Here is a 14,518-nt window from a genome sequence, read left to right on the forward strand (position 1 = left end):
CGAATGGTGACGGGAATCGGGTGCTTTTTAGTGGCGTCTGACTTTTAGGGGGATCGGAATTGGTCCTACTCAGAATTTGTCCTACGTTTACGAATCCGGCCGAACGGTTAAAAACAGTGAACTGAATACCCCTGAACCGAATACCGAAATTCAGTATTCAGTTGAGGGAGGGGGATACTGTGTGAAATTGAATGTGACCAACCATACAACAACTACAACGAATAAGGACGTTCAACCTAGAACTTATTGTTGTGTGTGTGTGTGTTGACACACACACAACAATAAGATGGAAGGATTTGGTAATCAAAGATTTTTTGATCAAGAATTTATTAATGAAGCCAGAAGGTATGAAACTTTTAATAAAATTTAAATTTAAAATTAAACCAGTTTTATACTTATACAAATTATTATAAAATAGACAATATAATTATGAGGAAAATCGAAGTTTTATGACCAATATGCTCTATTTTTTTTTAAATATACGAAACCTGATCCAACCTTGGGCCAACCTAACTCGCCCTAACTTTGTCTAATCAAATGATAACGACTGGACATCAATTTAAGCATTATTAAAATTAATTGGCTACACAACGTCCTGGTGACTTGGGTTGGCCCAAGGTTGGGTTAGGTTTTGAATATTTTAAGAAAATAGAGAATATTGGTCATAAAACTTCGATTTACCTCATATATTACCTATTTTACTTGGATCGTTACGTTATTGCCCGGCCATTATCGTTAATGTGCGAATTTTCATCATTGACCGTAACATATACACTATACAGAATACCCCATATTTCCATATAACTTAATAATACAGTTGCCGCTCGCGTGCGCCATCTAGCTATTAACAGTTGTGACACAGACAATCCATCGCATCGGTCGCTATTTAGCTGCCGAAATTCGTAAATACGGCGTTATCAAATATAAATACCTCCTATCCTTGCTTCTATATCGAAATACAAACCCAGGATTTTCGAGGAAAAGCCGAACCGTTCCGATCGACCGTAGGACAAAATCTGAGTAGGACTAATTCCGCCTTCTCGAGTTTTATGGTATACCACAGAACACAAATATATAGAGAAGTGGTGGTTGCATACAAACTGATCGAAATTTTTCTGACAAATCAACTAGCGTTCTCTCGCTTGGCAACGGAAAATCTTGTAACTAACTTGACAGTTTGACGTGCCTAATTGGACCAATCAAAATGGTAAAAAGGCGTGGCCAAATTAAGGCGGGAAATCAAATTTTATTTAATCTGACAATCTTATAATTTAAATCGTAATATCTAAAGCAAACGCCTAATCAAAAAGGTTACTCATAGAGAAAAGAGCCTTTTTGATTAGGTGTTAGCTTCAGATTTTGATCTGAACAAAAATAAAATTTTTTAGCTTTATTTTACATTATCTAATGAGTTAATTTACTGCAATAATCTACGACAGTGTACCAACAATAGTGTACGACATACCACCAATTGGACAAATGGAAATAAAACAATGTTTTTCTGTAATACATTTATAATTTAATTTTCCTGAAAAAAAAATTACTTAAAATGATATACATAATATAAAATAATTTATTATAAGCGACATTAGAATTAAGAATAAATTAGAATTAATCTAAAAATATTTAAGTATTTTGTTAATATTGAACTACCCTAATTTTAAACAGATTAGAAAAGGTCAAAATTTTCTCATAATACATCTAAAGGCATTCCCATTAGGTTAATAATATCCTTAATTTATTAACACATAGATTCAATAGAGGATGAATTATCCTTATTTAATATGTACTTGTATCTGTTTCCTAAAGAAAAATTAAACAGATTTATAAATTAATTAAAAATTCTATAGCAGAGTATTATCTAAAGAAAGAATATATCCACCTACAAAACAAAATGAAATCTGTGAAAATGAAAACAACTTTTTAGTATAAACATACCAGGTGGGGCGTTGCTGAGCGGAACATAGGAAATCCCATGTAAATTTTAAGGGGGTCAATTATTGGCTTCCCTGTAAATTTTACAGAAAAAATGTAAGATAACTTTTTGAAGATACCAATCTGGCAAACCCTCGTGCAAAGTTTCAAAAAATTTTCATAAGCAATCTTGAATTATTCAATTAAATGTAATTGCAAAATTACCAAATTTTCGGTTCAGGTAAAACCAGACACCAGCCACCAGCAAACAATTTGTTATCAGGCTTTGTCAAATCTGACGTACAACCGAATACAAGAAATGTTTTTTTTTTTCGTTTTATAAATGTCACAACCATACATTCAAAGTAAGACACGTTAACATTACTTTTTTATCTAAACTTTTATTTAATATAACGATGAAGTTAAACTAATAACAAGTATTATTATCGATTATTAAAGAAATAATTTTATCATACTTAGAATTTAATTAAACCAATAGCAGTATCCGAAATATTTTCAATTTATTTTTCCATCAAGCCTATCTGGTCCATTTCAACCATTAAACCTATTGTTAGTAAATTCGAGTCCAAAGACATTGCAATAAATAATTGTAAATGTTTAACTCAGAAGATCGAAAATAGATCCGAAAAAAGAGAGAACAGAACTCTTAATATTTTACTAAGTGTGGAAAAATAAAATAAAATACAATAACTTTTTTAAAAATAATAGAGAATTACATAAAAACATCAATTAATCAAATGTTTAAACAACCCCCCATTAACAGCTAAACGATATCCTAACCGATCATAAAATTCATTTCTAACGTTACTAAGTTGATATTGGAAAATTTTATTACATTCTAACGAAATTGCGTTTTGTAACTGGTTTAGATTCTCAAATTTTACACTTTTATAAATGACACTTTTTAAATGACTCCACAAAAAGTAGTCATTCGGTAAAAGATCAGTTGACCTGGCTGGCCAAAGTATCCGGTACGGTGGACCAATAATATTGCCGTTAAAAGCAATTTCCAAGCACTCTCTAACCATACGGACATTATGGGCTGGGCAACCATCCATTTGGTACCAGATCATTTGATCTTCCTGGCGGCCCAATTTGATTTTGAAATAAGTCCAAATAGGTTTCAGCTGTTGGGTTGTAGTCCATAAAAAAGGGTCCAATGATATGGTGTCCGATAATTCCCACGAATACATTTGTTTTTTGGAGATATTGTGTCCGAGTATGAACAAAGCGGTGTTTATTTTCTTAGCTCCAATACCGGCAAATCTGAACATTTGGTTCATTGTTGAGGGTAAATGTGCATTCATCGGTAAAACAAATATTTCTTAAAATTCCTATCATTATTTGCTCTTTCCATCATTTTAAAACAAATTCTTCGCTCTTCATCTCCTTCCTGCAGCTCTTGATGTTTTTCGAATTTATACGAATAATATTTGTGTTTTTTTAAAGTGCGCAATACCGTTGTATAATGTTTATTTACCTTTTGCCCAGGAACCCTCGTACTAACCATCTTGTTTTCCTCCACACTCAGTAGAAAATTAAGATCTCTGTTCTCTCTTTCTTCGGTTCTATTTTCGATATCCTGAGTTGAACATTTACAATTATTTATTGCGGTACCTTTGGACTCCAAGTTATTGACAATACGTTTAATAGTTGAAATAGATGGAATGGGCTTGGTGGGGAAATAAACTGAAAACATTTCAGATACCGCTCTAAAACTGTTTCCCGCATAATGCCACTTAATTATGGCTATTTTTTCGTCGATTGAATAATTCATACTTGTTTTCAAATATCGACTGTCACTGATTTATTGACACTTTTCCTCACGTCAGTGACAATATTCATTTTACCGGTGCCCGTTTGGTTTTACCTGAACCGAAAATTTGCTAATTTTGCAATTACATTTAATTGAATAATTCCAGATTCGCTTATTAAAATTCTTTGAAACTTTGCACAAAGATTTGCCAGATTGGTCTTTTCAAAAAGTTATCTTACATTTTCTCTATAAAATGTACAGGGAAGCCAATAATTGACTCCCTTAAAATTTACATGGGTTTTACTATGTTCCACTGGGCGACGCACCACCCGGTATATCACTTACATAGTATATATTTGTTGATCTCTTATCATACTAACAACTTATCTTGGAACTATAATATTAATAAAAACTTAATTCAAGGACAGATGTTTACATAAAATAAAAAGAAACTCTTAAAAAAACACAAGTTGTAAGAAACGCATTAATTCTGATCCATTCCGGGTGCTCAGGTCTCTTAGTCTCTATACCTATGTCTCGTCTCAGTGGTATAACAGAACTATGAAATAAAAAAAAAAGATAGGCAGTGTAAACCTTATATAAATCTACTAAATGATTCATGTAAAAAAAGACAAAATAAATGTTTAAATGAATATGTATTGTAGTGTAAATCCAGCAGTATCAGCATTATTAAAATTTGTGGAGAACTGATCAGAATAAATTCTATGGCTCAGTCTTAATAAAATTTACATTGCATATCGCTCTTCATGTTTTTCTTGTAATATGAACTGAAGGAAATTTAAAAAAATATTTTATTACTATGTTTCTCAGAACCATTTAAAATATACATACTCTTACATCAAGGAAATTGTCAGGAGAATTTTAAATCAATTTTTAATTGTTAAATAGAAAATGAGAGGCCAGCCATTTTGTAATATGTATTTATAATAATCAAGTTAAAAATTAAATACTTGAAAAGTGAAACTTCTTCATTGAAATCAACTGAATTTGATTTTATTAAAGACTAAAGATAGACAATACAAAAACATAATAGTAATAAATAAAATCAGATTTTCTCACCAGAAACCTAGAATTGCTTGCTGCAAATCAATTAAAACATTACTCCCAATATTGAAAGAGAACTTTATAGAAAAAAAGTCCTGAATTTAAAATAACATATTTAAAACAAATAGCAAACTCAACCCACGCTTGCATTCATTGAAATGAAAAACAAACTCAAATGGTATGACAATGACAAATGATGTTCTATCAGTCAATGTCAACAACTATCTGTCAGCTCCCTGTCAATTTTGCCAAGCAAGATGGCCGACATACGATTCCGATTTTCACCATACAAGCTTCATACATGTGTGGTATACCAGAGTTTGTCGCTGTTTAGCGAGGTTGTGGGCGATTGTGTAGGAATCGACAGGGATGCCCTCTGAGCGCGAAGTTCCTTCGAGTTGGTCTTGTGAGTCATATAGGTCTTGTCTTCTCGCTTGACACATTTGGATTCTAAGATATCGGTATAGGTAAATGTTATGTTGTTAGCATGACTCAATCAAGGGGACCGATGTTCCCCGGTGGGTAAACCTAAAGTTTAATAGATGGGTCAGTACAGTAAATCGTAAACATTTTTGTTTGGTACTCTCAATCTCTTGCTGTATATATGGTGGAGCTCGGTGAATGAATTGCATTGTCAATACTCACGTAAATTTTAAAATACCCAATTTTTACAGTACCATGTTCTGTTGCTCAAGACGATTTTTAACTATTGAAAGTGGATGAACATCATCCTCCGTTGCTTTTTAATTTAAACTGCAATTTTTCAAATTATAATCAATTTGAACCCCATAAAAAATGGACCTAGGACATTTAATTTTCGAAAGGCTAATTTTCCAACTCTAAAACAGGGTGTCCGGAAAAAGGAGGCCAAAAGAGAAATTGAAATCCGTTCACGGATTCGCTATACTTTGCAGAGTGCGGTATATTGCATGTGTTAAAAATACCAAAACTTTTTTGTACCCCTGTATAATAAAGTTCTAGTAAAAAATTCTAATCATCCAATCTTTTCTTGTAAAAAAAAGTATTATTAGTAAATGTCGGCCTGAGAGTCCGTTTATTGGATATCTTAATTTTAAAATCTAGATACATTTTAACAATTTAACAAAATAAACGTAAATTATTTTTTCTAAATTACTTATTATAATAAAACATAGAATAATGACCCTAAATTATTTGTTCTACGTGACCTCCATTCATTTGTATATAAATACGAACCCTATTTATTTAAGAAAATCTAAGGGTTTGAAAGATATTTGGCGATCTGGCGATCCCAAAGCAAGATTTGCTTTTTGTAGATTATGGTGTTATGGTTACCCTCTGCAAAGTATAGCAAATCCGTGAACGGATTTCAATTTCTCGTTCCAAAAAACCCTCTCACACCAAATTTTAATTCAATATCTTATCAAACACTCGACTTACTTTAAAAAAACAATTTTATATTTCTCATTTTGACGCCCTGTATATTGAATACCGAGCGCCCAATTAAAAAATGGCATAACGAAAGTCGCATTGTTTTGGTCCACCCTATATGTGGCCGGCGGATTAGCTTCCTTTTTCCGGACACCCTGTATAGCGCAATACTTAATGCTCACTTTTCACCAATGTACGATGCACTATCAGTTGCGATATCTTTTACGATATTTTAAACAGTATTTTTTTGAGCACAGTTCCATTTAAAATTGACAGTAAAAAAAGGTATTCTAAATGGTATACATCGGATATTATTGCATTTATTAGAAAAAAGGAAGCAGCTTTTAAAAGATATAAAAAGTATGGTTCAAATTATGATTACAATAATTTTAAAGTCTGTAGAACCACACCTAAGAATCAAATAAGTTTTGAATATCAAGGATTTATGCAAAAAATCGAAAATGATATAAATAATGACAGTTCAGTTTTGGTCATTTATACGGATGAAAAAGGGAAAATCGCAAATACCTGCTACTTTAAAAGATAGAAATAGATAATTTTCTTCGTCTAAAGCTATTGTTGAGGCATTTTCAAAGTGTTTATGCAGAACCTAGTAATTCCATCGATGTTGATCCTGTTTCTCTGGAAAAATGTTTTACTAAATTAAATGTGTTGGTGGAGTCTGATGTTTTTTTATTTTTTTGAAAAACAAATTGACTGCAGGTATTGACTCCATTCCAAGCTTTGTTGTAAAGCATTGCATACATGTTTTTCCAAGCCACTTTTTATATTCAACAAATCTATAGAAACTGGTATTTTCCCAAGTTGTTGAAAAACCGCCAGAGTAATACCTGTTTTTAAAAAAGGAAATCCAACGGAGCTGCATAATTTCAGGCCTATCTCGACTTTGTGCAACTTTTGTAAGCTTTTTGAATCGTGCATTTTCCATCAAATCTACTCATAAATTAAATGCTTTATATCGTCGGATCAGCATGGACTGGTGCAGAGAAAGTCTTGTAATGCAAACTTAACTTGTTCTTCTCAGAATGTCTGTACTACGCTGGATCAGTTTGGCCAGGTTGATGAAGCCTATATGGACTTTCAAAAGGCCTTTGATCAATTGGACCGGAAAACTTTTCTTTTTAAAATTAATCCCTTGAGATTTCCGGATAAGTTGGTTACCTTGTACAATCTTATTTAACTAGCCGCCATCAATTCGTCGAAATGGTCGAAAGGTTTTCGTTCACACAGTTACGAGGTTTCCTTAGGTGTCACCGGGATCTAATTTAGGCCCCCTTTTTTTCTGATATTCATTGATGACCTTACCAAACTTATTAAATGCTTGAGACTGAAGTTTACGAATGACCTAAAATTTTTTTTTAATATTATTACTATCCACGATTGTATTAATTTGCAAGATCAAATAAACGAAACTAATGTATCGTGTAAAACAAACAAGTTGTACTTAAATGCATCTGAATGCTGCATTTAAATCTATTCTCAAAAAGAGAATCCAATAATATTTGATTACACAATAATAATATTTTAACAATATGTGAGATTAGGGACTTAGGGATTACTCGTAATCGTAACTTTGACTTCAAGACTCATCTAAATAATATCACATTAAAAATTCTGGACTTTAGTTTTCTTAGATCCAAATCGGAGTATGGTTATCTCATTTGGCATCCAATTTACCGGGTCGATATTATAAAGCTTGAGTCTGTGCAACGCAAATTTTTGAGATATTTAGCTTTCAAGGAGGTTGGTGTTTATCCTGCTAGAGTACTAGACAATGGTATCCTTATATAGATTAGGAATTACCTTTTTATTCAAACTCTTAAATAATAAAATTGATCGTACCAAGTTACTAAATCAAATTAGGTACTTAATTCCCAGATTAAACGCAAGATGTTCCCTAACTTTTTGTTGACAACGTCCTAGAACTAATATGCTAATTAGCGCGCCAATAAATCATATCTGTTATTTGTTTAACACTTATTGTACACATTGTGATATTTTCTATGATTCTTTGAAAGCAATAATTAGTATATTAATATTTTTTTTATGAAGTTTATCAAGATTTATTTTTGTATTTCCTGTAATTGGGTGACTTACCTGTTGGAAATATATGACAAAAAAAGATTTCCTTGCGAAACAAACAATATTTATCCCTATAAACTGCAAATACTGAAAAAACTTGTTGCCGACAAATCAGACAGAAGATTCCAGTATTGTGAAATAATGACAGATAGAATTACGGGAGAACCTTAACTCATTAAAAATACTTTATTTAGTGATAAGTGTATCTTTTATTTAAACGACGCCATGTTCATAAGCAAAACTGTCTTTATAGGAATGACGAGGAATGATGTACACGTGTTTAGAGATGGACATACCCAGTACTCCCAGAAAATTAACATTTGGGCTCGTATATTGGTAGATGGTATTAACGGCCCAATATTTATACCAGGAAATTTAGATTGCGACATCTATGCTGAAATACTACAGATGTTTATCAAACCACTAATAGTGCGGAAGTTAGACATACATGGAAATTCATCTTTATAAGTGTCGTTCCCGTTAAGCAAGGGTTGGATGGTCATTATCCTAACCAGTCGATTGGAAGAAGACGTCCTATCGAATGACCATCTAGATCATTAAACCTAACTGTGGTTTTTAAAACGCAACCTGAGTCACTAGAGGAACTCCAGCATAGTGTTACAGATTTCCCGTGGATTCAATAAATGGGTTCAATAAAAATACTTGAACACTTAACTTTTATTTACTACTTCATTTACAATTTTTTATTGCTTATTAAATATTTAGTGTATCAAATCCAAACCATATACTTAAATTTAACATCGAATCAGTCCCTATACAGACCCAATAAGATTCTCCTACTAATTTTCTAGAATTTTAACAGAATGTTCTTTAAATACAAATATAAACGAATATAAATCAATTAGGATAATCCGGCCAATATCAGGCCGTACTAAGAAGTTGCCTTAACATAACATTAACATTGCCCTCCTCGTAAATCTGATCAATCATCCGGATCAGCCTGTCCTACATATAACTTAAGTCTATCTAAATATAACCTTCATGTTTGCCTTAGAGCTATGTTGGATTCTACAGGGTGTTTCAGAACTATGGGATCAAACTTCTGGGGGTTGTTCAGTGCAACAAAAGAATCCATTTGAGTATAGAAACCCATGTCCGGAAATGCGTCACTACGCCACTACGGCCCTAAGACGCGTTAAAATTTATAAAATATATTAATTACCTAAATAGGATCTGCTGCATTTCTTTTTAACTTTTGTACATGATACCATAACAGCAATTGTTTAAAATCAATCAGAAAACTTTACCAATCAAGAATTGGCGGATATGCATTTGGCATATGGAGCAACGTGCTTCAGCGAGTTGCCGATGAAATAGCAAATCAAATAGCACACGTGACGTCGCTAAAAATATGAATGCGAGTAACGCTTCTGTCTGGCGGGTACTACACGAGTAACAACTCCATCCTTACCACTTCCAGAGAGTTCAAGGTATGACTGCAGCCGATTATCATCCTAGAGTTCAATTTTGTCGATGGTTTTTGGATCACATCATGGCACAACCAAATTTTTTACGATATGTTTTGTGGACCGATGAAGCCTCTTTCACAAGAGACGGTATTTTTAATAGTAGGAATAGCCATGTTTGGGACGAAGAAAATCCTTATGCAATTTTTCCAAGAAAACATCAGAATCGTTGGTCTGTCAACGTATGGGCAGGCATTGTTGATGATTATTTAATTGGGCCATACGTTCTACCGGAACGGTTAACAGGACCTATTTATCTGCGTTTCTTGGAGGAAGTTCTCCCAGAACTCCTTGGAAATGTTCCACTAAACGTTAGACAGCAAATGTGGTTTCAGCATGATGGAGCGCCGGCTCACTTTGCTGTACAAGTACGCGAGTATTTGGCTCAGCGGTTTGGGCACAGTTCGATTGCCAGAAGTGGAGCAGTTTCTTGGCCTCCTAGGTCACCCGATTTAACGTCGCTCAATTTTTTCTTGTGGGGACATATAAAGTCTTAAGTCTACGAAACTCCAGTAGAATCAGAGCTAGACTTAATTGGACGAATAACAGCAGCATTTGAAATAATTCAAAATGAGGATCAAATTTTTAGTGTAGTCCGCCGAAATCATATGCGGTGTTTAAATCGGTGTATTGAGGTTAGAGGAAGACATTTTGAACAATTGTTGTGATGGTATCATATACAAAAGGTAAAAATAAATGCATCAGATCCTATTTAGGTAATTAATATTTTTTCTAAATTTATACTCAAATGGATTCTATTGTTGCACTGAACAACCCCTAGAAGTTTGATCCCATAGTTTTGAAACACCCTGTATAGACGACATCATTAATCCTGTTTACTACCGCATATGGACCCTCCCAGGCTGGCGTCAACTTTGGTGATTTCCCTTTCTTTCTTTAGGGCCAAAGCTTCCAAAGCCATACTTTATCACCTTGCTTGAAATCGTAAATAGTTTGCTTTAACTATTGTCATCCGTATGTTTGCAATCCTTAGTCGCATTCTGAGCAATTCGTGAACATCTTGCAGTTTCATTTTTATATTGTCCACATAGTGCTTAAAACCTGGACTGATGTTAACCCATTTGTATCAACCGCAGACCTATAGGCCAGCAAAAACCTTGGCAAGTAAAGATCACAATTCTTTTGATGCTTATCCATCACCTTAAAGAGATGAATGAATGAATCTTTACACCATGTTATCGGATTGTAGATTTAAGGCAGTTCACAGAGTTTTTAAAACAGCTTAGATTCGAAATTCCATAATTTGATCAGAATGCAGTTCTAGAGGGACCTGCTAAAGAGATTGTTCACTGAAACCTCATCGCACACCGCGTCTTGATTGGGGAGAGCAAAGACTTCCGGTCATTTACTAAAATAATCTATGGCGACCAGGATGTACTTATTTCTTTGTTGATCCCGGGAAATGGGAAAGGCTATATCGATACATCTATGATATTACGTCTATGATCTACAAACATAGACACAGCTCCAATACCAATATATTATTTGCATCTGTAGCCAAAATTAATTTTCCTTATTGTTGTAGGTATTCTAATAAGGGACTGAACATAAAGTAGCTATTAGCCTTTGAAAAGCAAGATCGCATTCCGTGTTCCATGCAAAACTGGACTTGTGTTCTGTCAACCTATACAAAGAGGCAGCAATATTGACAAATCTTCGGTCGGCCAAAAGACCTTCTTCACTTATGTTTAACTCTTGGTCGCGGCCAGTTCTTTATGCTTTCAATTTTTTCTGTTTTAATTTGTATTCCTTCTGACGATACCACATGCCCAAGAAAATTCACTTTCTGTTAAAAGAACGAGCACTTCTTTGGGTGCAATTTAAGCTGGACATTGGTTTTGGATGGATTTTGTTAAAAATTGCTTTTAGGTTTTCGAGGTATTTATCAAATTTTTTTCCCATTACGAGAACAGCGTCAAGGTAAACAAGGCATATCTTCTATATAAGTCTTCGTAGTACAAATTCCAATACCCTTTCGAACAGCAAACTTGGTCTTCATACAGCAAAGTTTCTCATTATTTTATACATATGGAAATTGGAAAAATTTTTATATTTTATTTAATATTTTAACAAGCATGTATAATTGTTAATTTTGATTGTTTAAATTGTGATAATTTTTTCTATAATTTCTTTATAATATATTAATGCATTTGTGAATTTTTATCTTTTGTTTCTGCTGCTATAATGTTTACTTGTTTCTCTTTCATTGCTAATTTGTAGATAGATTTATTATAAATTTATAATATTTACTAAGGAGCATTACTGGTGAATTGAATATGCAGTCTTTTTTTGGTCATTTCATTAAATTTTTATTGACTTTTATACATTTACTATTACCTTTACATTTACTATACAGGGTGTCTCGAAATTACATCGCAATATTTTACCAGCCGCATCTTTGTCTAAAAATAAGACAAAAAGTCCATATACAGTATGGTTCAAAAGTGCATCGTTTTTAAGTTACAGTGTGTTTTATGAATCATGTTAAAGATGGTTTTTTGTTAATATATCCGGAACGCCTAGTTGTAATCTTTTGAAATTTTCAACATTTACTATTGGTTTTATTAAAAACTGATATTGCAACCATTTTTGCCAAAATGTATACAGGGTGGTGTAAAATAAGTGGTCGGTAAAGTTTAAATTGTTAAAACTTTTTTTCTAGCAACTCCGTGATAATTTTGGAATTAGAATTGAAAAGAACAAACATTTTTACATAAAAAAGGTGCTCTTGTTTAATTTCGATAGGAGCTTCCGTTTTCAAAAAAAATTAGATGTAAATGTTTTGCAAAGAGAACGCGTAAGTTATTTTGGTAACAGTTAATAAAATTAAAAAGCATCTTAAAAATCCGTTGGGGATAAACATGACCTAAGACTATCACAAATACTTTATTTAAGATCAAACATTTTTTTTTTGCGAGTTCAATTATTTTTTTTTAATGTAATTGAATAGGTAAAAAAAAGGAACAATTAATTTATTACGTAAAAAAAAAACATAAAAACACCAAACAAAAAAGCACGAATTACAACAAATGTTCAAAGTGGTTTCCATTTTGCTGAAGACACAATCTTGCCCTACGCGTTATTGCGCGAGAAGCCCTTAAAACAAAAAATGGATTTCTCTTTATTTCATTAACAGCCCAATTAATCCTTTGCATCAGTTGTTCACGGGTATTTATCTCCACGGCATATACCAACTCATTTAAATGTCCCCATAAATAATAATTTAACGAAGTTAGATCTGGAGATCGAGGAGGCCAATTTATAGGACCACCTCGACTAATCCAACGTTCAGGAAAATGGTTATTCATCCACTCACGCACATTGCGACCAAAATGAGCAGGCGCTCCGTCTTGTTGAAAAATTATATTTTTGGCGTAAGATAAGAGGAACTTCCTCTGCTGAGCCTTCCGCCTCTGGACCTTGTTGTGCAATTCGAGGCAATGAGGACTGCGTACAGGCTATACGTCCTCGGCGAACTACGTGCTGGCGAGACCGGTCACGCAAAAATTTGGTCACGGGCCATACAGGAATGTCCTCTCCTTCTGATGGGCAGTGACTGCATGGCTCCAGTGACTGTGGACTGCGAGGGATTCGTGACGCACATTGTAGGCAGAGAGGAGTAGCAGCATTCCAACAGACCTGCATTGCTAAATAGGGGAACCATCTGGTACACAGATGGCTCCAGAATGAATAACAGAGCTGGATCAGAGCTGGATTAGTGGTGGGATCCCACATACCAGTAGGGCATACTCGCTGGGGGAGCACGCCACTGTCTTCCAGGCCGAAGTATTCACTGTATTAAAATGCGGACAGAAAATCCTAAGCAGCGGACACCGCAATAAAGTTGTATCAATATGCTCGGACAGCAGAGCTGCCATTAAGGCTATCACGGCCGCAAAGGTAAGCTCCAAGCTTGTACTAGAGTGCATAAAAGTCCTGAAAAAACTGGTACAGGTTGGATGCAGGGTCCAGCTCGTCTGGATACCTGGCCACGCTGGCCATGCAGGTAATGAGGAAGCGGACTCTCCCGCCAGACTGGTATCCGCGAATGTGCCGATGGGGCCGGAACCCATAGTTGGTATCGCCAAATGAGTTGCGGTCGCGTCAATAAAGGGTCTGCTGGACAAGTGGACCCACCGAAGATGGACTGAGTCCCCTGGTATGAGACAGGCCAGAGCGCACATAGGTGGGCCCTCTGCCTGTCTCACCAAAAATCTACTACGCCTAAAAAGACGCGAAATTCGGCTAGTGACAGGTTTTTTAACTGGTCACTGGCACTTAAGAAGCCATCTCCATACTATCGGTATTGCGGACAACCCGAAATGCCGATGGTGTTGTGAGGAGGATGAAACCGTTGACCATGTAGTCGGGGAGTGCCCAGCACTCACGCGCACCAGGTTCAAATACTTGGGTAACACTTTCAGTGTACCGAGCTACTTTAAGTCCTTCAGACCAGAGAGCCTTATCGGTTTCTCTAAGGACGTTGGGCTCTGGTAACCCCCGGTGGGGCATGACGGGTCCATCAGGAGACCTATATGCACAACTGCCTTGGCAGCCCACTGTTTCGTCAATTCAAGAGGAACTTCTTCCAGAAGCTCCACAAGATTATTTTCCAGCATATGAAGATAATTCTCCGAAGTTAGCCGATTGGGTAATTCTATCGGGCCAATAAGTTGGTCCCCGATTAATCCCGCCCACAAATTTACCGAAAACCTTATTTGAAAATTACTACGCCTTATGG

This window comes from Anthonomus grandis, chromosome 22 (genome assembly GCF_022605725.1).
Source record: "Anthonomus grandis grandis chromosome 22, icAntGran1.3, whole genome shotgun sequence".
NCBI classification, from domain to species: Eukaryota; Metazoa; Arthropoda; class Insecta; order Coleoptera; family Curculionidae; genus Anthonomus; species Anthonomus grandis.